The sequence below is a fragment of the Crocuta crocuta genome, unplaced genomic scaffold, assembly GCF_008692635.1.
Source record: "Crocuta crocuta isolate KB4526 unplaced genomic scaffold, BGI_CrCroc_1.0 scaffold235, whole genome shotgun sequence".
Lineage (NCBI taxonomy): Eukaryota > Metazoa > Chordata > Mammalia > Carnivora > Hyaenidae > Crocuta > Crocuta crocuta.
This window is the reverse complement of record NW_027531285.1, coordinates 5,732,690-5,757,261: the sequence shown is the minus strand read 5'-3', so window position 1 is coordinate 5,757,261 and position 24,572 is coordinate 5,732,690. Positions and strand designations below refer to the sequence as shown.

At 34.2% G+C, this 24,572-nt stretch overlaps 1 long non-coding RNA gene across 1 annotated transcript in view; it reads left to right on the top strand.

The window, feature by feature from the left end:
- The first annotated feature begins 604 nt into the window (after window positions 1–604).
- The window catches only part of LOC144237657 (uncharacterized), a 179,751-nt gene continuing 155,783 nt past the window's right edge, over window positions 605–24,572 (top strand). Inside the window, exon 1 of the long non-coding RNA XR_013336913.1 lies at window positions 605–710. This is a non-coding gene — a long non-coding RNA (uncharacterized LOC144237657). The remainder of the gene's footprint in view (window positions 711–24,572) is intronic.

The window sequence follows — 24,572 nt, the reverse complement described above, 5'->3', positions numbered from 1 at the left end:
GAAGTAAAAGTAGAAATTAGATAATCACTCGGCAACAAATGGCAGAAAGAATATGGAGTTTGGGGTACTGAATCGGGATTTGGGCCACAGCTCTGGCATAACATTGTATAATTGGGAAAAGTCACTGAAACTTTCAGAGCTTCAGTCCCATTATCCTTATACTTATCTCTAGCCCCTTATAATGGGGCAAAGATTCCCTGTCCTACCTATTTCCTGCATTATTGGCATCCTCCAATGCAACAGGGCAAGTGAAAATGAATGTAATCTCAGTGTCCTTGTTTCCCTAGGAATCACTACTCTCCCTAATTATGTACCCTGGGGTCTAGTTCTTGATCTTACTGTCATATGGTTGACACAGACTTTCTTGAAAATATTTCCATTTAAATATTGAAGACTGAGGGGCGCCTGGGTGGCTTAGTCGGTTAAGCGTCCGACTTTCGCTTAGGTCTTGATCTCGCGGTTCGTGGGTTCGAGCCCCGCGTTGGGCTCTGTGCTGACTGCCAGCTCAGAGCCTGGAGCCTATTTCAGAGCCTGTGACTCCCTCTCTCTCTGACCCTCCCCTGCTCACGCTGTCTCTCTCTCTCTCTCTCTCTCCTAGAAATAAATAAAAAACATAAAAAAAAATTTAAAAAAAAAATATTGAAGACTGAGAAGTCTTAAAGTTCTGAGGAAGAAAATTGTGATGGTAAAATTTCAGGCACCTTTGCAAGGTAAGTCACTTCACTTTCTGGGCTTTAAACTCTCCACCTATGTGATTAAAGAGTTTGTAAATTGATTGCACAGAAGAATCACCTGATGAGCTTTCAAAGCTATAAATTCATGGTCCCCATCCCAGACCTATCAAATCAGAATCATAGAAAATAATCATGGAAGATAGGAACATTTAAAATGAGTCATGAAAGAGCTGCAGTTCTAATCATAATCAGAGGCATAGTTTTGTCTATAAGACACTAGAATTATGCAGTGCCAATTTTTAAAAGCTTCCTAGATTATCTGGATGCACTGTTCCAAATTCTTTTTTTTTTTTTTTTTTTGAGTCTCACTTAAGGTTTCAGTGCCTTACTTCAAATGGAAACTAGACTGTTGTTTGGTACCCATTGTACACTGAATGTATGTGACATCATGAGTAAGAGGAATAGTGATGATATTTGTAGCAATAATAATAATAAAAAAACAGTGAACATGTTTGATTAGTTGAATATGATTAACTTTGGGATAATATGGTGTGATATGACATCAAATTAGTTACATTAGAACCCCTTGATTGATAAGAGAGAATAGATGAACATATCAGACCTGACTTTAAAGAGCTCATTATGCTACTCCTCAAATGTAATTCTGAGATTTGGGTGTCTTCTACTAGTAATTTGGAATTTTTAGCCTACCTATGCCTTAACTGTAATGTTTAATGATAAGTGATGTTGTGATATAATAAGAAATATGCATTTGGTCTTTATTCCTAATTCTTGACTCTGAGCTCCTAAAACCTTTGGACTTTCCTTATTGATGAGGTGAGAGGGGTGTCCTTTTTTACTCATACAGGCTCATTTTAATCATACCTAGTTCATGTTAATAAGGTGACTCTTGATGGGCCTCTAGACACCTTTAGGATGGAGGCTGGTTGGCAGACCAGCCAACCATGTGAGTAGTGTTGAAGCTTTAATCTTCACACACCTGACCTCAAGGGAGAGGAGAGAGGGTGAAGATTGAGTTAATCACCAATGGCCAATGATTTACTCAGTCATTCCTGTGTAATGAAACTCCATAGGAAACCTAAACTACAGGATTTGGAGAGCTTCTGGGTTGGTGATCACAGGGAGATGCTGAAGGGGTGGTGCCCCTTGGAAGGTCCTAAAAGCTCTGAGCCCATTGCCCTGTACATCACTTCCGTTTGGGTGTTCATGAGTGTATCCTTTGTTATAAACTGGTATTCATAAGTAAACTGTTTCCTTGAGTTCTGTGAGCCTTTCTGCAAGTTAGGGAACCTGAGAAGGTCATGGGGATTCCTGGTTTATAGCCATTGATCAGAAGTATGATGAGGATTTATGATTTGCATCTGAAGTGGGGGACCATCTTGTGGGACTGAGCCATTAACCTGTGGTGCATGCTTTAACTCCAGGTATAGTAAGTGTCAGAATTAAATTGAATTGTAGGACAACCAGTTGGTATCTGCAGAGGTAGAAAATTGGTTGATGTGGAAGGAAACTTGTACACATTTGGTGTCAGAGGTGCTGTGAGCAGATCTTAAGGGGCACCTGGGTGGCTCAGTTGGTTATGTGTCAGACTTCGGTTCAGGTGTGATCTCATGGTTCATGGGGTTGAGCCCCACATTGGGCTCTGTGCTCACAGCTCAGAGCCTGGAGCCTGCTTCAGAGTCTGTGTCTTCCTCTCTCTCTGCTCCTCTACCTCTTGTGCTTTGTCTTTCTTTCTCTTAAAAATAAATACTAAAAAAATTAAAAAGAAAGAAACAGATCTTAAGAGAAATAAATAAAGACTTGAGACAATGGGAAATGCAGAGCCAAAGTCACTATTTAGTGCTATGGAACAAAAATTTAGCGTTTAGAGAATTCAGATTATTAAGAAACTGTGACCTTTAAACGACTGTGCAGACATAGCCAGAATGTGTAGACATTAGTCCTAATACTAGGTATTATTAATTAGCAAGTATGACTCATTTTTTTTCTTTTTACTTTCAGGTTTACCTTAAAATTTTAAAAAAGAGGAAAAGTAAGAGACATTCTAAAAAGTAATAAAGTTTAGCTCTAATTGGGGCACTGGTTACAATAACGCCATTAGAACAGCCGAGTTTAATCTTTTCACTGATTTTATTTATTTCAGGTTCAAAAAAGAGTTGATTTGATAGAAATGGTTTACCGGGTGTTTGTTAGTTAAAAATGGTGGTAAGCTTGTGCCTGAAATGAATATTACAGAGCTTGGGGAAATATTTTAATTTTGAAATTTCAGATGGGTTCCATAATTACCTCGGGGATTTTTTTTGTCTGAGTATAACATTAACAGTGCTATTCCCAGAACATACTGATGATAAAGTAAAATCACTCCACTCATTAAAGGAAAAGAAGTGCAGATGGCTATTATTAATGATGAGGATAGGGGACAATAATCATGAAAGCTCTGAAGCCTAAAAATAAGTATTAAAATGGCTGAACTATCAATCATACCAGAGACATAGATATATCCACATAAACAAAACTTCAGATAAAGAATAGGAACAAAACAAAATCCATTGTCAATTTGGTATTTTGACTACATTATACCATCTGGGTAATTGATTGACTGTCATTTTCCTCATAATTCCAAATAAGTGAGTTTAAGGACAATTGTAATCACTTTATAACTTATCTGTGAAAAAATATGCATACATACTAATTTCATTTCTCACAAACATCAGGTTTAAACTGGAATCCTTAAGAGGAAATTAACATAAAAATACCAAATTTTTTAATAGATAATTTTAGGTTGAATTTTTTGGAAAAAAGAAACTAAGGCAGATTTCTTTCCGAAAGTACATTTACTAATATCTAGTAAACTTATTAAAACAAACCCCAACAAACAACAACAACAAAAACAACCCACATTATTTTGTCAGCTACGTAATTGTATTTGCCATCATTATTATTTTAAAAATCATATTTGCCATCTCCTATGTGCAGTGCTTCTGTCAGCATTAGCTGGACAAGGTAACCTAAATTCCCACTGCTTTAATGCATATTTGCACAGTCAGTTGGTGTTCTCAAAGAACCATGAAGTTGCATATTAGGCCCTAAAAATATCCAGATGCGACACAATAAAAATTGAAACATTAGGGAAACAGAGGAAGCTTTTATTTTATAAATGTAATTAGAACAAGCTGACTTTACCCCAAACGGCACAAAGCAGACTTTGTAATAATATAAAAATAAATAAAAATTTTAAATAGCAAATAAAGGGAGAAATTTATTCCTTTTATCATCGACCTTTCTTTGAAATAACAATATTGTACATCAGCTCATCAATAGAAACATGGGTTTAGGTGTGTCTGTTATGTAATACTGTAAATGGAAACTTTGCCCACCACCCATTTAAAGTGCAACAGAATTATACCAAGTCAATAAAAAAATTCAGAACCTGATCTGACACTTCCATTTAGAATGCATAATTCTTTAAAAGAAAGGCAATATGCCAGAAGGAAACACATCATTCGTGGCATTATTGGTCTAAATTCTCTCCTTCCTGGATGGGAACATATAAAAAAGAATCACTCTCAATAAAGAGGTTTAAGAAATCCCTAACTTTCAGTTAACCTCTTGAATAGGATTTAGTTTGTTCTGCCCTGAAGGCCCCTGGGTGGGTATCACTGCACATAAATGGTTCCGTGATGCTGCCGCATTACACTGGTTCCCCAAGTCGGTCCCTAGCATCAACATCCCCAAGGACCTATTAGAAATGTAAATTCTTAGCTCTGCCCCAGATCTACTGAATCAGGACCTGGAGGTGGGGCCCTGCAACGTGAAGCTTATAAATCATCCAGATGATTACGATAATGCCCAAGTTTGAGAACAGCTGTTCTAAGTCATGCTACAGAAGGTAACAGGTAAAGGACCAGAATGATTATAGACTAATTAATTCTTTTGGTTAAAAAGATCTCAAAGTTAAATGTTTTTGTTTTTGTAGATGAGGAAATCACAGCTCAGGCAGTTGCTTGTTAGTCAGTATGGAGCTGGGACTTGAAGTCAAGCCTCCTTACCCAGGTACTCGCTTTATTCCCTGCTACGATATACGTCAAGCCCCATGCCACCCACTTTGGTGTTATAAACGCTCTTGGCATTTAAGGATGAGTAATGTGAAATTGTCTATTCTTGTATGAGAGTGAAATTATTAAAGCATTTTATAATGTAAGCAGAAAATTTTCTGCTAATTACATGTGGCTACTATAATGATAATAGATATTTTGAAGGAGTAAACATTTTAATCATATCATTGACAAAGATACTTTGCTTGAACAAACTTCAGTCAGGTTCCAGAAACTTCTAGAACTATCTGTGCACTACCATAGAAAATCCAGTTTAGCAAGAACCCTGCTAAATCAGCCTAGCAAGGATCACTTCCCTCCATTGCTGTCTGATATTTGATCACCCTCAATATTGGATCAGGTTCCTTATCCTTCACCATACCCCAGCTGATTGATGTCTGATCGCCCTGGCCAGTCTTTAGCAATCCTGATCCTGTTAGGTCAGTTCATCCAGAATCCTCCTTACTTCTGACGTTTCCCCCTTGGTAATTTTCCATCCACTGGCCCCCAACCCTTCTCCTTAGCCATAAATTCCCACTTGCCCTTGTTGTATTCAGAATTGAGCTTAGTTCTCTTATGAGGTTTCTTTTCCTCTACTGTACTATTCTTGAATAAAATCTGTTTTTATCACCTGTCTAGCTCTGTTTTTGTCTTTGGCAATTCCAGTGCTGTGATTCAGATAGGATCACATTCATCATTGGACTCCAAGATCACTCACTCAGGACCTTAAGTGGGCACGTTTTAAGCCCTTGTGCTCATTCTTGATTGATTGATTAGGGATCCTCTGGTGGGTCCAGCTCCTAAACCATTGCTGTGGACAAATGTCTATTGCAACTGGTAAGGACAAATTTTGGTTCTTACGATTCTGAGTATACTCTAGAAGCTGGGTGCGAGTCCCAGATGAATGGAGCCTGAGTTAGCTTTCTAGGTTTTTCTGTTTGTAAAAGGCTAGGTTAGAGTTCCAGGCAAGAAACTGTTTATATCATTTGTTCTAGAGTCCTAGGCATCTGTTTGTAAGAGACTCTGTTTCACAGCAGGGAACAGAAGCTGTGTTAAAGTCCCAAGTTCCTCTGTTCATAAGTATAAAGGTACCATTAGTTAAGAACATGAGAGCCTCTCAATTGTCTGAGAATCTCCTTTTTGACCTCACTGACTGCACATGCAACTAATGTTGTCTGCTTCCTTTCTTGTTGGTATGGGTTTACAAAAGATAATTTGGAACTTCAGTGACCTCTCAGAAACCAAGTCATCACCACAAACTGGCTCCTCCAAAACCTCTTCTTTCTTATCACCTCTGTTCCTCCTTTTACTGATACCTTTGATCTTCCCTCCAGTTCCCCCTGATCCCTTTAATATGTCCCTCTTCAAACCTCTCGTCTCCATCCCTTTTTGCACCTGCTGGAACTTTTCCCTTCCTATTCCAGCCCCTCTGTCATTTGAATTTTAGGTTCTGGCCCCCCATTGGGGGCTCTTAAAGGACACTTAAAGGAAATAAGTTTTTGAGGCTCAAAGGGAAAGAGGTTTATTGGAAACTGAATATTTTGTCCATTCAGATGGCTTTGGAGACATTCAGACAGCCACTGGATGTGTCCACAGCCTAAAAGGTAGTCTATGTTGCCATTGAAAGATTACATATCAGGGCAAAAGAAAGTCATAAAAATCTTCACAAATATTGGTAAAAGGACTTATCCCTAACTTAATAGGTAAACTTATCACATTTTTGACAGAGACACCATTTGGATAAAAAGATAAAGTGGAGATAAATCAGCGATTTTTATATTACTGCGCTTTACTGACTCGTGACTAAAATGTTAGAATAAAAGCTGTAAGATCTCTGTATATTTTTTAAATGCTTATTTATTTATTTTGAGAGAGAGAGAGACAGAGAGGGAGTGAGCAGAGGAAGGGCAAAAGAGGGAGAGAATTTTCCAAGCATGCTCTATGAAGTCAGTTAGAGCCCAATGTGGGGCTTGAAAACACAAACCATGAGATCATGACCTGAGCCAAGATCAAGATGCTTAGCCCACTGAGCTTAACTGAACCACCCAGGTATCCAAGTTTGTATCTGTTTATATGTTAATATATGTGTGTATGTATGCATAATATTTTTCTATCTCCTGATGAAATTTAAAAATTACTTTATAAAATCCTTTAAAGGGATTCTATTCACTTTGGATTAAAGATAAACAGCCACTTATTTAAATTAATTTCTAAAATTCCTAGAAATATAGAAACCTACCCAAATATTTTTCAGTTCACAAATGATATGGGTTTCTGACAAGTAAGATTAGTTTAAGATTGTTGGTTTAATAAAAATGGATATATCTTCTGAGTTATCAACATTAAGTAAACATGGGCATACATGTAATCTGGTTAGATTTACTAGTTGAATAAGATAATATTATCTCTACTAGATGTTTAAGATAATAAATTTGTAAATCAAAACTAAGAATAACCTGAAATGAACAATAAAAATTAAATGCTTAAATATATTACACAAAGCAGTAAAGAAAAAAGAGCAAAACAGAAAGGCTATATGCTTAACTTTTTAGGTTCTTTGCTTCTATAATATTTTGAAATTTGCCTGATTTATCAAAAAAACAAATTATAATGGCTATTTTTATTTAATAAATTTTCATACACATTCAAACAATTCTTAGAAGTGAATTAAATTGATGTAAGTGGAATAAAAGCTTATAAATGAACTTTTTAAATTAAGGTATAAGTGATACATAACATTGTATTAGTTTCAGGTGATAACATAATGATTTGATATTTGTATGTATTTTGAGATGATTACCACAGTTAGCATCTGTCATAATACATAGTTATTAAAAACGTGTGTGTAGAATGAGAACTTTTACGACTCTCTCTAAGGAAATTTCCAACATTTAATACAGTATTATTACCTTTAGTCACCCTGCAGTGTGTTACATTCCCATGACTGATTTTTTTTATTACTGGAAGTTTAAACTTTTTGACTCCCTTCACCTGTTTCATCCATATCTTCATCTCCCACATTTGGGAACCAACAATCTGTCAATTTGTTTTCTGTATCTATGAGCCTCTTTTTTTAGATTTTACATATAAGTACGATCCTACAGTATTTGTTTTTCTCCCTCTGACTTATTTCACCTAGCATAGGTGGTTTCAGTTCTTATGTTCAAGTTTTAATCTATCTTGAGTTAATTTTTGTGTGTGATGTAAGATAGTGGTCAAGTTGTGTGTGGCTGTTACCTTTTCCCAGCACTATTGATCAAAGAGACTGTCTTTTTCCTATTGTACATTCTTGGCTCCTTTATTGCAAATTAATTGACGATATATGCATGGGTTTCTTTCTAGGCTTTCTGTTCTTTTCTATTGATTTCTGTATCTGTTTTGGTGCTATTGTCATACTGCTTTGATTAATATAATTTTGTAATATGAAATCAGAGAGCTTTGTTCTTTTTAAAAATTGTTTGGGCTATTAGGGATCTTTTGTGGTTTCATGCAAATTTTAGGTTTGTTCTATTTTTGTGGAAAGTGCCACTGGAATTTTGAAAGGGCTTGTATTGAATCTGTAGATTGCTTTGGGAAGTACGGACATTTTAAAAATATTAATTCTTCTAATCCATGAATATAGAATATCTTTCCATTTATTTGTGTCTTCTTCAATTTTTTTATTAATGTCTTATGATTTTCAGTGCATAGGTTTTTCATTTCCTTGGTTAAAGTTATTTCTATACATTTTATTCTTTTTGATGCAATTGAAAATGGGATTATTTTCTTAATTTTTCTCATAGTTTATTATTAATGTATAGACATGCAGCTGATTTTTGCATGTTGATTTTGTATCCTACAATTTTCTGAATTTCTTTATTAGTTGTAATAGTTTTTTGGTTGAGTTTTCAGGGTTTTCTATATTTAATATTATGTCATCTGTAAATAGTGACACTTTTACCTCTTCCTTTCAATATGAATGCCTTGTATTTGTGTGTGTGTGTGTGTGTGTGTGTGTGTGTGTGTATAATAGTTCTGGCTAGGACTTCCAAGGCTATGTTGAACTAAAGTGGCAAGAGTAGACATCTTTGTCTTATTCCTGATTTTAGAGGAAACTTTCAGCCTTTAACATTGACTATAATGCTAGCTATGAGCTTGTCATACGTGGCCTTTATAATGTGAGTTACATTCCTTCTGCACCCACTTTGTTGACAGTTTTATCATAAATGGGTTTTGAGCTTTGTGAAGAGCTTTTGCTTAATTCATTGATTTGATCATATAATTTTTATTCTTCATTTTATTGATGTTGTATATCATGTTGATTGATTTGTGGATGCTGAACCAGGAATAAATTCCACTTGATCATACTATATGATCCTTTTAATATATTATATAATTCAGTTCGTTAATTTTTTGTTGAGAATTTTTGCATTTATGTTCATCACGGTTATTGGTCAGTAATTTTCTTTTCTTGTGATGTCCTTGTTTGTATTTGGAATCAAGGTAATGCTGATATGAGTTAGGAAGTGTTCCTTCCATTTTTTGGCAGAATTTGAGGCTATTGTTATTTATTTTTAACGTTTGGTAAAATTCAATAGTGAAGCCATATGGTTCTGGGCTTTTGTTTGTTAAGAGGTTTTTGATTACTGATTTAATCTCCTTACTAGTAGTATATTTCTGGTCATATTTATTTCTACATGATTCAGTCTCGGTAGTTTATATGTATTTAGGAAATTATGCATTTCTTTGAGGTTATCAAATTTTTTGGTGACACTTCATAGAAGTCTCTTATGATCCTTTGTATTTCTGTGGTAATGTTTGTAATGTCATATCTTTCATTTCTGATTTTATTCATTTGAGTTGTCCCTCTTTTTCTTGGCAAGTCTAGCTAAATGTTTCTCAATTTTATCCTTTTTAAAGAGGTAACTCTTAGTTTCATTGATCTTTTCTGTAGTCCTTTTAGTTTTTATTTTATTTACTTCCTCTTTCCATTAACTTTGGACTTAATCTTTTTTAGTTCTTTGGGGTATAAATATAACTTGTGTATTTGATATTTTCTTGTTTCTTGATGTAGGAATTTATCAATAGGAGTATCCCTCATAGAACTGCTTTTGCAGCATCCCATAAGTTTTGGTGTATTGTATTTTATTACCATTTTTATCAAGGTATTTTTAAAAGTTTTCTTTTAATTTCTTCTTTGACTTTGTTTTCAGTAGCCTGTTGTTTAAAATCCACATATTTGTGGTTTCCCTGTTTTTTTTTTCTTGTAATGGATTTCTAGTTTTATACCATTAAGTTTGGAAAAGATGCTTGATATGATTTTAATCTTTTTAAATTTATTAAGACTTGCTTCTTGACCTAACATGTGATCTATCTTAAAGAACGTTCCATGCAAACTTGAGAAAAGTGTGTATTCTGCTGCTTTTAGACAGAAGGTTCTATATATATCTGTTAAGTCCATATGGTCTAATGTGTCATTTAAGGATGATGTTTCCTTATTGATTTTCTGTCTGGATGACCTGTCCATTGATATAAGTAGAGTATTAAAATCCCCTACTATTATTATATTGCCGTCAATGTATCCATTTAGATCTGTTAATATTTGCTTTACATACTTAGGTGCTTTATGGTGGGTGCATAAATATTTATAAATATTATTTCTTCTTGTTAGATTGCTCACTTTATCATTATATAATAACCTTCTCTGTCTCTTATCAAAGTCTTTGTTTTAAAGACTACTTTGTCTGAAATAAGTATAGCTACTCCAGGTTTCTTTTTATTTTCATTTACATAGGATATTTTTTTTATCCTTTCACTTTTAGTCTGTGTGTATCCTTCCGTCTAGAGTGAGTCTCTTATAGGCAGCATATGGATGGGTCTTGTTTTTATCAACCACTCTGTGTCTTTTGATTAGGGAATTTAATCCATTTTCATTTAAATTATTACTGATAAGTATATACTTATTGCCATTTTGTTAATTGATAATCAGGCTGTTTTATAGTTCCTCTCTGTTCCTTTCTTCTGCTCTCTTTCTTTATGGCTTGATGACTTTCTCCAGTGGTATGCCTATATTCCTTTCTCTTTGTCTTTATTATGTCTGTTATAAACTTTTGCTTTGTATTTACCATGAGGCTTATTTATCCATTTATAAAAACATCTATTTATATGTTCATAACATCTTAAGTTTGAATACATTCTAAAGTGCTACATTTTTACTCTAACTCCACCACCATATTTTATGTTTTGGTGTCATATTTTACATCTTTTTATATTGTGTGTTTCTTAACTAACTATTGTAGTTATATTTATTTTTTACTACTTTGTCTTTTAACCTTTATATTGCCTCTGTAAGTGATCACAACACTACCTTTTACTATATATTTACCCTTGCCAATGAGATTTATAGTTTCTTAGGTTTTCTTACCCCTAATTAGCACCCTTTCTTTTCAGCTTAAAGAAGTTCTTAACATTTCTTATAAGGTCAGCTTATAGATGATGAACTTTTATAGCTTTTGTTTGCTTGCAAATGTCTTTATTTCTCCTTCAATTCTGATTGATAAAATATTTGGTGGATAGAGTATTCTTGGTTGGAAGGTTTGTTTTTTTCTTTCAGGATTTTGAAGGTATTATGCCACTCCTTTCTTGCTTGCAAATTTTCTGCTGTGAAATCTGCTGATAGTCTTAAGGAGGTTCCTTTGTATGCTACAAGTTGTTTTTTCTCTTGCTGCTTTTAAGGATCTCTCCTTGTATTTAAATTTTGATATTTTAATTATACTGTGTCTTCTTTGGAACTATAGACTTCTGAATGTGGATGACTGTTTTATTCCCCAGGTTAGAGAAGTTTCCACCTTTCATTGTTTCAAATAATTTTTTCTGTTTCCTTCTCTCTCTTTTCCTTCTGGGACACCTAAAGTATAAATATTGGTCTACTAATGTTGTTCTATAAATCCCTTAAGCTATCTTCACTTTTTTTCCTTTTCTTTTTCTTTTTTCTTTTTTCTGCTTTGATTGAGGTCAAGTTTTTTGTTTTTGTTTTTGCTTTTTTTTTCCCAGAAGAATTTGTCCCATATGTAGCTATAGATTTGTTATGTCTATGGAAGGAGATATGTTCAGGGTCTTCTTACATTGCCATCTTGAACCAGAACCCATCCGCCTAAAAAAATAACTTAGATGATTTTTGTTGGCAACTGTGAAAATAAATAAAGTAAACCTCATTTAAAATGGAGTTGGAAAACCCTGAAAGGCAAGCTATCATGCAAATACCACATTATCAGTTGCAGCTTGCATAACCAGCAGGAAGAAGGAAGATAAGAATTATTTTGATATGAGAGTACATTTTTCACTTAGAAAGATCCCTCCCTGTCCCAGCAACAATGCATCAACCACCACTTGTAGCTAATGAAAAACTGCCACAACCTCAAACTCTTTTTTTTCCAATGAGCTTTTGTTCAAAATAACCAACCCAATTTCCTCCTTTCTAACAATACTGAGCTTCCCTTTTTCTCTTATGACTTGTCTATGGTTCATCACAGCTTGCATGTCCTGAACTGCAATTCCTTGCTATTCCTGAATAAATTCATTTTGCTAGTAAACTAACTGACTATTTTACATTTAAGGCTGACAAAACTTTGAAGAATGCAGGCTTTAGAGTGGTGCTGTCCAGTAAAAATATAATGTGAGCCACATAGGTGATTTTATAATTTCTAGCAGTCATATTTAATAAGATGAAAATATGAGGCACCTGGTGGCTCAGTTGGTTGAGTGTCCAGCTCTTAGTTTCAGCTCAGGTCATGATCTCACAGTTTCGTGAGTTTGAGCCCTGTGTAGGGCTCTGTGCTGGTGGTGTGGGGCCTGTCTCTATCTCTCTCAAAATAAATAAATAAACTTAAAAAATAAAAAAATAATAAAAAGATGAAAAGAAATAGATAGTAAAGTTAATAATATATTTTATTTAACCTCATCTATCTGAAAAATTTCAGGACATGCTACCCCAAACTATGCTGCTGTGGTATATTGATTTTTCTGAGATGATGGCACTTGAAAAACAGCAAATTCAGGTAAAAGCTTGTTAAGATAAGTTTTCCAAAAGGAAGTCAGTTGGCATAAATCTCAACATGGGAGGACTGGGTCTTATCACAGAGGAAGAAACTGGATTTGGATACCACACCCACACAAACTTTTCACAACTTTTATGTTTCCCATTTATTCCTCTAAGGATTCTTTCACCTTTTCTAAAAATTATTTACCCTCTCCTAAGTTGTCTACATCCCCTTTCTTTTTTCCTGTTAAGAGGATATAGAACCTCTCAAATCTCATCACATTTGGGGATATTCACTCTCTTTTCCTGTTACCCCTTTGCATGTAATATTAAAAATTAATACATTTTCATACCTTGTCTCCTACTAACTTGCTTGCTGTCAGCCATCAAAGCTAGAGAAGTAGAGGGAAAGCATTTCTTCTCCTACATATCCAAACTATTATCTTTCAAAACCTTTTTGGATACTAAGTCTTAAAATTCCAGTGTGTATTTCAGATCTATAGCACATCTTAGTTCAGACAAGCCATATTTCAAGTCTCAATAGTCCAATGTGGCGATGGGCTGGCACAATGGACAGTAGAGACTTAGAGCTTTCTGCTTAGAATTCAGGGCTGGCACATGCTAGTTATGCGATGTAGAGCCTTTGCTAATGTTCAATTTCCTCTTAACATTCTTACTTCATCAGGTTGACATAAGAAGTTCTGTAGGTAAAGTATTCATCACACTCCCTGAAAAATAGTCTGCTCTCAATTAATGCTAGTTTGTTGTTATATTAAGGAAAGGCTAATGATAGAACCCAATGTGTTGTGAGTTAGACATATTTTCTTAGAAACTGAGGAAACCAAATTTTGATCATAGATTGATTCTCTATCTAAGGACATGTGATTCCCCACTCCATCTTTAAGATGATACTTCTAATTGTAAGGAAATTTAGAATAAGCAAAAAAGATCACTAATGTCTCTAGTGGAAAACTATGCATTGTTGAGAGCACACTTTCCAAGTTATCTGAGTCCAGACTTTCATTGCCTTTGAGTTATTTTACAACACTGAAAATAGTAGATAACTGATAGCAATGCAAAATAATTCTTGTTCTTAGACATGCAAATAAATTCTGTCTGGTAGAGGTTCAATTGACTTTCCTCCTCTCTCCTCCCACAGGAAAAAGGTAGTTTTGCATCCATTTGTAAATTCATTTCGACATTTCTCTACTGGGGAAATTTTACTCCATATGCTTCCTTTGAATCAGTTATAATATCTACCTGATTCCAGCATTAATAATTAGTTAAATAAAATAATTAATGTGTGTCCATTTTATATCTTTATGAGAGTCATGATGTTACCCATTATGGACAATTTTCCTTTAACATACTTATCTTAACGTAATTAAAGCACTCTATTATCAAATTTATAAGAGCCACTATGAGCTCAGTAAAAATTCAGTGAACTTTAAAGAATTAAGGCTCATCTTTTTTCCATCTTGATTCTGGTTGTGAGTAGACACAAAATCTCTTTGTGGAAGATTTAATGACACAAATAGTATACAACATTTGCCTTTGAAAACAAGAATACAGACTCACAAAACAGGGGGAGAGAGAGATAGAAGAATAATTATGAAAGAAAATAGTGTCCCAACAGAAGTGTGTACAAGTTGCTGGAAGTCATTAGCTGGCAGTAGTGATGGGCAGAGGTGTTCAGGAGATAACTTCTCTTGAGGCAGAAATCTTTGAGCTAGTGTTGTAAACTGCAAGGGAAAGCTTGGGCTTGAAAAATGGACGAGAGGTCATTTTGGGCACATGCTGTGATGTATGTGAAGCTTACATTTCTTCTCTCTCTGTGAATTTATACATAAATTGCCTAATTAAGAAAATGCCTCTGTAAGACTCTCTTCCTTTTATGGCCTAAACGCATAAATTTGACAAGTGCATGCAACCTTTTATAGCAATTCAAAACTATTAGGGCTATTTCCTCTGACTTGCCTCAAGCTGAATAAACACACTCTGTTCAAGTGGAAACTTGTTATGCTGCCTTTCTCTGCCTTTCAAAGCAATCAAAGCAGGGTCCTTGAAGCCTGAGTGTCTCACCTGTGCCGCCTAATGGCTCATTTATTTTGTTTATCCTGCTTTTGGGAAAATCAGAGTCAGCTTGACATTTGCATTGCTAATAAATCGCTTTCAAATTGCATTGGTACTTCACTTGGTTTAGACTCGTAACTTGCATTTGAACAGGGCCATCTGGTCATTGCTGTTACGTTTATATATCTTTAGAGAGTCATGTTTTCACATAAGGAATATATACATATAACAGATCTTTGTATCCATCTATGTGATTTTCTTCATTCCAAGTCCTTACAGTACCAGTTCTTTTATTTTATTTGCGTTTTTCACAGTTGGATTAATCATTCTTCTTGGATTCTTGGTTCGAATATCTGATATGCTGGTAGGTTTTATCATCTAACTGATCACTCAGGAAAGAAATCCATGGTACTATTTTAATCTGTTTTCCATCTTTTCCTTTATTCAGTCCATGATCAAATTCAATTCAGTCCAACTTTGATCCATCTCTAGAATTAGCTTTTTTCTTTTCATTCTGAAGGCCTGTGACCAGTTTGTCCCCTTATCATCATTCACATAAATATTAATTTATTAATTATTTCCCCCAGCTTTATTATTTATTTATTCTTTATTAACTATTTCCCCCTATCTAGTCTACCCCTTCACCAGTCTACCCTTCTCATCCTTCAAACCTGTGCTTCCCAATTATTTTTACTTCCTGGCTCATATAGAAAATAACAAATTTGTAAAGCATCCTGAGATAAACAGAGGAGGCGGCTAATTTGGCAATGACTGGCCCAGAAAGTTCCATCATTCTGAGGGCTGATTGGAAAACATATTTCAGAACACTTACAAGCCTTGCAAGCAAAAGAGTGTGCTGCTATATCCTGATAGGGAAGCTCTACTATAAATTAATACCATGTTAATTAGTTAATTGTTTCTCCTATAAACATTTAAAAACCCTACAGTGAATCTACATTGCTAACAGGACAAAGTTTAAATTTGTCATTTTATTTATTTATTAATTTATTATTTAGTTATTGTTATTTTTTCCCCCAAAGTTAAATTTGTCATTTTAGATTCAAGGCATCTCACATCCAATTCAAATTTAATATTTTTCATCAATATTTTCCATTTCTCTCCTATAAGAATGCCTTATGCAGTTATCAAGATTTATCCGTTTTTCCCCCATAAAACCTTCAGCATTTCTTCTTTGCTTTGAATGCTTTCTCTTCTTCTGACAAAGTATCAGAATATTTAGTCCTAAGCATTAGAAAAAGATGTTTGTCAACAACATCTACATGATTTAAAACTCATAAACATACATAGCTCCAAAACCAAATATGAGACTACCGAGTAATAAGACATATTCAGATAAAAAGTGAACAGGTTGAGAACAGAAAAAATGGAAGGAAAAAATGAAGTTATTAGATATGAAAATTTAAGTAGAAAATACAAATGAATATATAATAAAAACAATCAAGAATTATTTTTGAAATACAATGTAACAATGACTGTTCTCAGTGACACATATCTAAGCTAATCTTCATGAAACCTTATGAAGCACAATTATTATTATTGTCATTCTACAGGTAAGAAAAATGAAACTCAGAGATTAAGTAGCCTGATTGAAAAACAAGCTATGGGTCATATAAAACTGTTATAAAAATTATTTAAAATACATGGAAGAGAACAAAAAGATAAAAGTGATGGATGAGTCAAAAACTATGAAAAGTCCAAGATATTACCCTTCTTGCAAGTTAGTTGTCCCATCATATTTTTGTGGATACTGGCAGAAAGCACAAGATTCCTGGTTCAGAGACAAAACTTAATTACTTACAGCCTTGCAAGTAGTACAAACTTTATATTTGTGTTACCTTAACCCATAAATCCCTGGATTAGCTCAGTTGGATGTTGCAAATGCTGTGGGTCACATCACATTTGAGGAATGCTGAATTTAACTAATCCTAATCTTTTAAAATAGACAGTAACCAAATCTGTGTGACCTCTGCTCCAGAAGGAAACATTACCTTTATTGGACTAGATAGCAAAGAATTCTGTCTTCTCCTCTGCAGGGAGACTATCTTTCTCTTCCAACATTTTCTGCTACATAAATATCCTTGAAAATAGTCTGAAACGAAAAGAAAGTTAATACCTCTGCTTATAATACATGCAGAAATGTGAGTGATCCATGGAGAATTGCCTTCCAGCAATAAGAAAATGATTACTATGAAAGATGAAAGCTACGTAATATACTCAGTAGTATTCTAGAAGGACAGGAGGAGATATGGGCTTTGAGTGATGGAATGAAGAAGTCACTGGACTAAAAGCACAGCATAGAAAACGGAGTCACTGATATTGTAATAGTGTTGTATAGTGACACAAGATAGTTACACCTGTGGTGAACATAGCATAATATATAAAGAAGTTGGATCACAATGTTGTACACCTAAAACTGCTGTAACATTGTAGGTCAATTCTACTCAAATAAAAAAATAGTACTATATAAGAAGAGAAATAGCAAATGAAACACAGCTAGTATTAAAAGATGTGAAAGAAAAAAACCTTCCCTAAAAATTGTACACTCAAAGGGACAGCAAAAGTTGCAGCAATCACAAGAAAAATTGATAATAGTTGCTAAACACCAAGTTAAATTATGATTATTCATTATTATTTTCTCTAAGTACTAAACACAGGTTGCCTTCAGAGAAAAAAAATCAGGCTAGCAGTCACCTACATCACAGAAATGTCAGGAAGCCAGAAAATAGATCAATGTCCACAAAAATCTGAATTAAAAAAGATGTGACTTAAATGTTTATACCTCATAATTAAAATACATACATATAAAATGGCAACAGACACATATTCTCAAATTCATAAGACCCTATGAATTATTAGAAAAGGAAAAAAACTTTTAAAGTTATTTGATTAGATCCATCTCATCAAGTGATCAAAGTAAAGAATGGGGCAATGTAACATCATATGCTTCTTAATGTGATGTAACATAAAACAAAACATCACTTATAAAGTATTTTTATAAAAAATTTTAATCTGAATCAAATCAACTCTGTAGAAATAAATTATTGGCATATAGAGGATAGGAGAGCAATTCATTTTTTTTATTTCAAGTTAAATTTTTTTTTTTAATCTTTATTTTAGAGAGAGAGAAAGAGAGACAGTGAGAGTGAGGGAGGAACAGAGAGAGAAGGAGACGCAAAATGTGAAGCAGGCTCCAGGCTCTGAGCTGTCAGCACAGAGCCTGATGCAGGGGCCGAGCTCATGAACTGTGAGTTCTTAATTTAAGCCAAAGCAGGACACTTAACCAACTGAGCCACACAGGTGCCCTTGATTTCAGGTTTTTTATTTAAAATTCTAGTTAAGTGGTTTCGGGTACAGAAGTTAATGCTTCATCAATTATATATACACCCAGTGCTCATCACAATAAGTGTCCTCCTTTATATCCATTAGGAAAGCAATTTAAATGATATTCAAAAGAAATAATTGGATAAGTACAGAACCTGGAATATTTTACCTAAAACTAGCATGAGTCTTTAAAAGTCAATGTTGTGGTTCTACTTTAGAATAAAAAAGAACTAAGGGACATAGTAAATAATATATGATCCTGGACTGTATCCTAGAGCAACAACAAGGAAACTATCAAGTCTGTTTTGAAGCAATTAAAGAAATTAGAATATGGACTGGATATTAAATATTATGAATAACAGTACTGTAGCTATGTTGGAGATTCTTTATTCTTAGGAGATACACTATTTAGGATCAAGTATCACTTTTTCATAAACAAACAAACAAATAAATAAATAGGGGTGTCTGGGTGGCTCAGTTAGTTAAGTGTCTGCCTTTGGCTTAGGTCGTGATCTCACAGTTGGTGAGTTTGAGCCCTGTGTCTGCTCTCTGCTCTCAGCGTGGAGCCTGCTTCATCCTCTGTCTCCCACTTTCTCTGCCCCTCCCCTGCTCTCTCTCTCTCTCAAAAAAAAAAGAAAAATAAACTTAAAATAAATAAATATATAGTAAAAAATAGCTAGCAAAATAAATATATATAACTAAAATCACTGTGGGAACATCATTGTGAATCTATGTAAAGAGTATATGGCTGTTTATTAGTATATTTTTTTATCTGTACAGGTTTTAAATTTTTCCAAATAAAAATTTGGGGAGAAACATAAAAGCTCAAGAAATCAGGTGTCGTAATGTGAAACGATAAGTAATCGCATATTGAATACTTATATTGAATCAATCAATTTAAATATAGAAGTAAGCAACTGCGGATGTGACATATTTAGAATATATTATAAAATTAACATACTCTGGGGCACCTGGGTGGCTTAGTCGGTTAAGCGTCCGACTTTCACTTAGGTCATGATCTCGCGGTTCGTGGGCTGGAGCCCCGCGTCGGGCTCTGTGCTGACTGACAGCTCAGAGCCTGGAGCCTGTTTCAGAGTCTGTGTCTCCCTCTCTCTCTGACCCTCCCCTGCTCACGCTGTCTCTCTCTCTCTCCTAGAAATAAGTAAAAAATATTTTAAAAAATTAACATACTCTGAAAATATGAAATATTTATATGAGTTACACAAAGGAGAAAAATGAAGGGTGAATAGAAATACAAATGCGTGGGGCGCCTGGGTGGCTTAGTCGGTTAAGCGTCCGACTTTCGCTTAGGTCATGATCTCGCGGTTCGTGGGTTCGGGCCCCATGTCGGGCTCTGTGCTGACTGCCAGCTCAGAGCCTGGAGCCTGTTTCAGAGTCTGTGTCTCCCTCTCTCTCTGACCCTCCCCTGCTCACGCTGTCTCTCTCTCTCTCTCTCCTAGAAATAAATAAAACATTAAAAAAAAAATTAAAAAAAAAAAAAGAAATACAAATGCGTGAGTTTCATTATCCTTCATGGTATTTACTTTCAAATACTAATAAGTCAACAAATAGATGCTAACATATTGTTAAAAGTCACAGAAATTGTCACTAAAATATTGAATATAGGCTATAAATTAACTAATAAAAGGAAAATTCTCCTTCACACTTTTCAAGAAAATGGAGAACAGTGAATAAAAGCTAGAAAATGAAGAGCCACTTAAAGACAGGAAAAATAACACAAAATTGGGTGGCAAAAATTGATCAAACATATCTGTCATATAAATAAATAAAAAAAGGGGATGCTCATCAGTTGTTCGAAAGATGCTAAGATTCGATTAAAAGGACTCCAACTGTCTGCTTATTCAGAGCTGCATCTAAACGATGTGCCTCCCAAGTCTTTACAGTGATTATTAAGCACCAAATGCTATGTTAATTGTGAGATGATACAATGGTGAATAAAAGATATTGTACCAAGCCTCATGGATCTATAGTTTAACTGAAATTAGAGCTCAAAAGAATAAAGCAGGATAGAGTATGATAAAGTGAACAAAGTCAGGTAAGGTAAAGGTTGAATGAAAATGCAAGCCAAAAACACACCAGGGGAACACAGAGACAAACATCAGACAAGGTTGACTTCAAGACAAAATATATTCAGCAAGGTAAAGAGGGGTCACAAGAGAGCTCTACCATAGCATAATATAACATTTATAATGCAAAAACTTTAGGAAATTTGAAATAAATACAATATGACAAATATAGTCAAAGATACTTATAAGTATAGAGTAATAAATAAAGTGGCTCTAGTAAACATACCAAAATTTATACCTTCAATTCAGAGAGCAAAGCTTCTTGGAAACCACATTTGCAAAATTTGACCAAATATTAAGCCTCAAAATAATGTCAGTAAATTCCAGAAATAAAAATGGTTTAGACCATGATTGAATAGAAGTAGAAGTAAATCGGGACACCTGGGTGGTTTACTCAGTAAAGCATCGGACTCTTGATTTTAGCTCAGGTCATGATCTCACACCCCTGAAATCAAGCCCCATGTCAGGCTCTGCACTGAGAGTGGAGATTGTGTGGGATTCTCTCTCTGCCCCGCCCCCACTCACACATATGCTTGCACTGTCTCCTAAAATAAATAAGCATTTTTTAAAAAGTAGCAATAAATTAAACATCAAAAATAGGAACCTAAAATGTCAATTACCTAAAAGTTCAGAAGAAAAAGAACTAAATGATAAACCTCTCAAACAACTTTTTTTCTGAGCAAAGATTCAAAACAGAAATTTTGAAATATCTAGAAAATAAAGATGATAAGAACACTGAATATCATAGTTAATGTTATATGACTAAATCTGTCCTCAGAGAAAAATACAAAGGCTTTAGCATACATATTACTAAGTGATAATATGATTGTATGAAATCATACAAGTAAGTTGACTAAAATTCATTTTATGCACTATAAGAAAATGAAGAAACAAGGTCAGGTATAAAAATAATATACACAAAAATTCACAACAATTTTCCCATTGACAAAGAAAAATCAGTTAGGAAATATAATGGAAGAAAATATACTACTTAAATAAAATGGAGGAAAATATACTGCTAGGAAATATAATGAAAGGGAATATAATACTTAAATAAAATCAAAGAAAATATACTGCTTAAATAAAAACCATAAAATAAGCAAGAGCATTTTTAAAAAGGAATGTGTAGACCTCTATAAAATATTATTTATAATTCTACTGCATTGAGATATGGAAGGTATGGAAAAGTACTTCAATGCTTCCTCTTTTTAGATAAAAAGATTCCACACAATACATTTACCAATTTCAATTCTTCCTTTTCCTTTTACTAATATATGAATTTGATATTATCCTACAAGATAAAAGGGGTGAAGAGAGAGTCTTTTTCACTTTTGATGTTTCTATTTTGCCTTGAATATTTACAGAACGAGGGAATCAGTACTATAATTCCAAATAAAGAATAAAAGTAAAACAAACCAACAGAATCTTCAAGGACCTTTTAGGTGTGAACAAATGTCATTGCTAATAGCTAACACTTAGGAAGTATTTGCCATTTCCAAATCCTGTTCGAAGTACCTTAGAAAAAAACTGGCATTACCGGTTTTTACATGGTAAATCACAAATTGTGAGAATGACTATTCTGCTGAACTTTCATACCACATGTAACCTTATCATTTTTATGAATGAGAAATATTTAATAGAACACTATATCAAATATGCTCATAAATTGTCACTATATTAAAATGGCACCATTTCAGGCTGATAGATTTGGGTCTTAATGACTTTTGTTTGTCTTAGACTCTTGTATGAAATTTAAATAGGAAGCACTATTAGCTAATATCCATGGACAGTTATGGACAGTTAATGTCTACAAGACAGCCAGGATATATGAAAGAATGCCCCTGATGGTCATGAGGATAGAAGGTAGACAGGGATGTGGCAGAGGACTAATAGTAGAGGTAAGAAGGAAACAAAGAAAAATGTCACCACTTTTTCTTGCTATTGTAATTTACTATTCCCATAGTTCGTTAGAATAAATAATTATTTAATTTGAAATCAGTGCCTCAAAATTCATTGAAGAGATTGGTTGGAAGTGTTTTTGTTTTCTTATGTTTTAACTTCAAAAAATTATTCATGATCATTTTTAATGTTTATTCATTTTTGAGAGAGAGAGTACGAATGGAGAAGGGGCAGAGAGAAAGGGAGACACAGAATCCAAACCAGTCTCCAGGCTCTGAGCTTTCAGGACAGGGCCTGTTGCAGGGCTTGAACTCACAATCAGAGATCATAACCTGAGCAGGAGTCAGATGCTTAACCAGCTGAGCCACCCAGGTGCCCCATATTCATGATCATTTTTAAAAATTAGGTTTCATGTTTGTCTTCATCATTTATCAGGTACATGGAAAGGTGTTCTAGTGGGTTTGTTATTAAAAAAAAATCATTGAAGTTTTAGAACTATGTTTCTGATATAAAGACCATTTCTTTTCAGAAATCTTGAGTGAAAGAAGCTAGGGACTGGTAGGTGATACTGAGAACTGGTTTCTAATTGCAGGTCCATCTCTGAAGGACCCTTGGGCAAATTATGCTCTGCACACTTGCTTCTTAATCAAACATGTGGGAGATTTACTGTGCAGATATGTGGTATCATGAGAATTTACCTACAGAGTAATTCTGTAATATTGAGTAAATAAACCTAAGCCTAATGACTTCCCTGCATAAATCTCAGTCATAATGGTAATTTCAGATCTCAGTAAATCATTAATGTTAGAGAACAAGGATGACCATTTGATTCAATGAATCATGGACCATTTTCTATATTTTTTTAGTTTTGTATTTCCATTTGAGAGAAGAAAACATATAAAAAGCTACTTAAGTTATTTGGAGAAAACACTTGTGTTATTTTTGTTACATTATCATATCAGATTCCAAGATTAAATATTTCCCTCTGTCCTCTCCTTTTTGTCAAAAAATTTGTTGGGATTCTTAGAAATGAATAAATGACCTCCTTTAGGAGAATGTTAGAAATTCATGAACTGTGGTTTCTGTGATACCAGTTGAATTCCATGGATAAGAGACCATTCTAGAATTAAAATAATATATATAAATGGTTTGGAACCTGGGTATTTTATATCCCTTTTTTGGTAGCCTTGTGGTACAAAAATTAATATTTTAATATTAATTAATACTTAATTAATATTACCACAATAAGATGCCTACATATACTCTTTCAAATCCAGTGGTATCTCTTTGATTCTTTTCTGATTTAGCATTTTGGATGATGACTTAAGTTTCTTTTAGTTCCCTAAGGAAACTGGATATTACATGTAACAAATTGAAAATTATGATGTAAATGTTTGCTGTCATGACTATACCTATATTACATATATGAATTTTGAATGGAGGATTTAGATCTGTGGTAAACTATCTATATCTACATATTAGTGGAAAGATATACTTTAATATGAACAGAGCTAGTCTTTTGCCAACTCAGTCTTATTAAATAGATTAAACATGTTTCCAAACTTAAAAAAAGAAAACTAAACACTAACGTATTTTGAGCATTTCCCTTGTACGGAGCGTTTTTATATGTAATTGTTTACAGTAAATTGAATTTCAAAAAAATTGATGAAATTCAACTTGTGTTTTAATCAATGAGGTCTTGTGTTCAACATGTTTTGTGGACCTCAAATATAGCATACAGTTCTAGATTCTTTAAGTTTTTTTTTAACTGAGTAAGAGAAAGTAGAAAACTGGTGAAAACCACCAACACAGTTTCTTGTGTAGTTTTCAGCCTGCAAAGTAGTCCTCTGCTTCCCCACGTGGTTGTTATTATCCTCATGTTTGTTTCTTTTTGACATCTTCTATAAGCAAAGGTTTGGATAAATTTTCACCATTGATTAAGAAATTTGGTCCCTCAGTAAGCCAATTCTCTCTGATTACTAAAAGATGTCAGTCTGTCTTACGTGATGAGTACCATAGGGCTAGCAAGTTGAAGATATCATAACCTAAACTGGCCCAATGGCTTCTTCTGGCATTTGAGTACAGACTAGCTTTTGCAAACTAGTGGCCGCCCCTGTGACAATTGACATTGTTTCTTTTTGTCGTATCGCTATCATCCTCCTGCCCTCTATGTGATAACAGAGACAAAGATCTAAGAGAGTCTGCAGCAGGATAAATGGCCACAGGTCTCAGCTGTATTCACCTCCCCACTGAAAACATCGTTTGCCTTTCATTCATTCATTCAATACATATTTATATATGATATATTGAGCACTTCCTATCTGCAGTATACCACACTAGATATTGCAGAAAGAGGAAATATAAA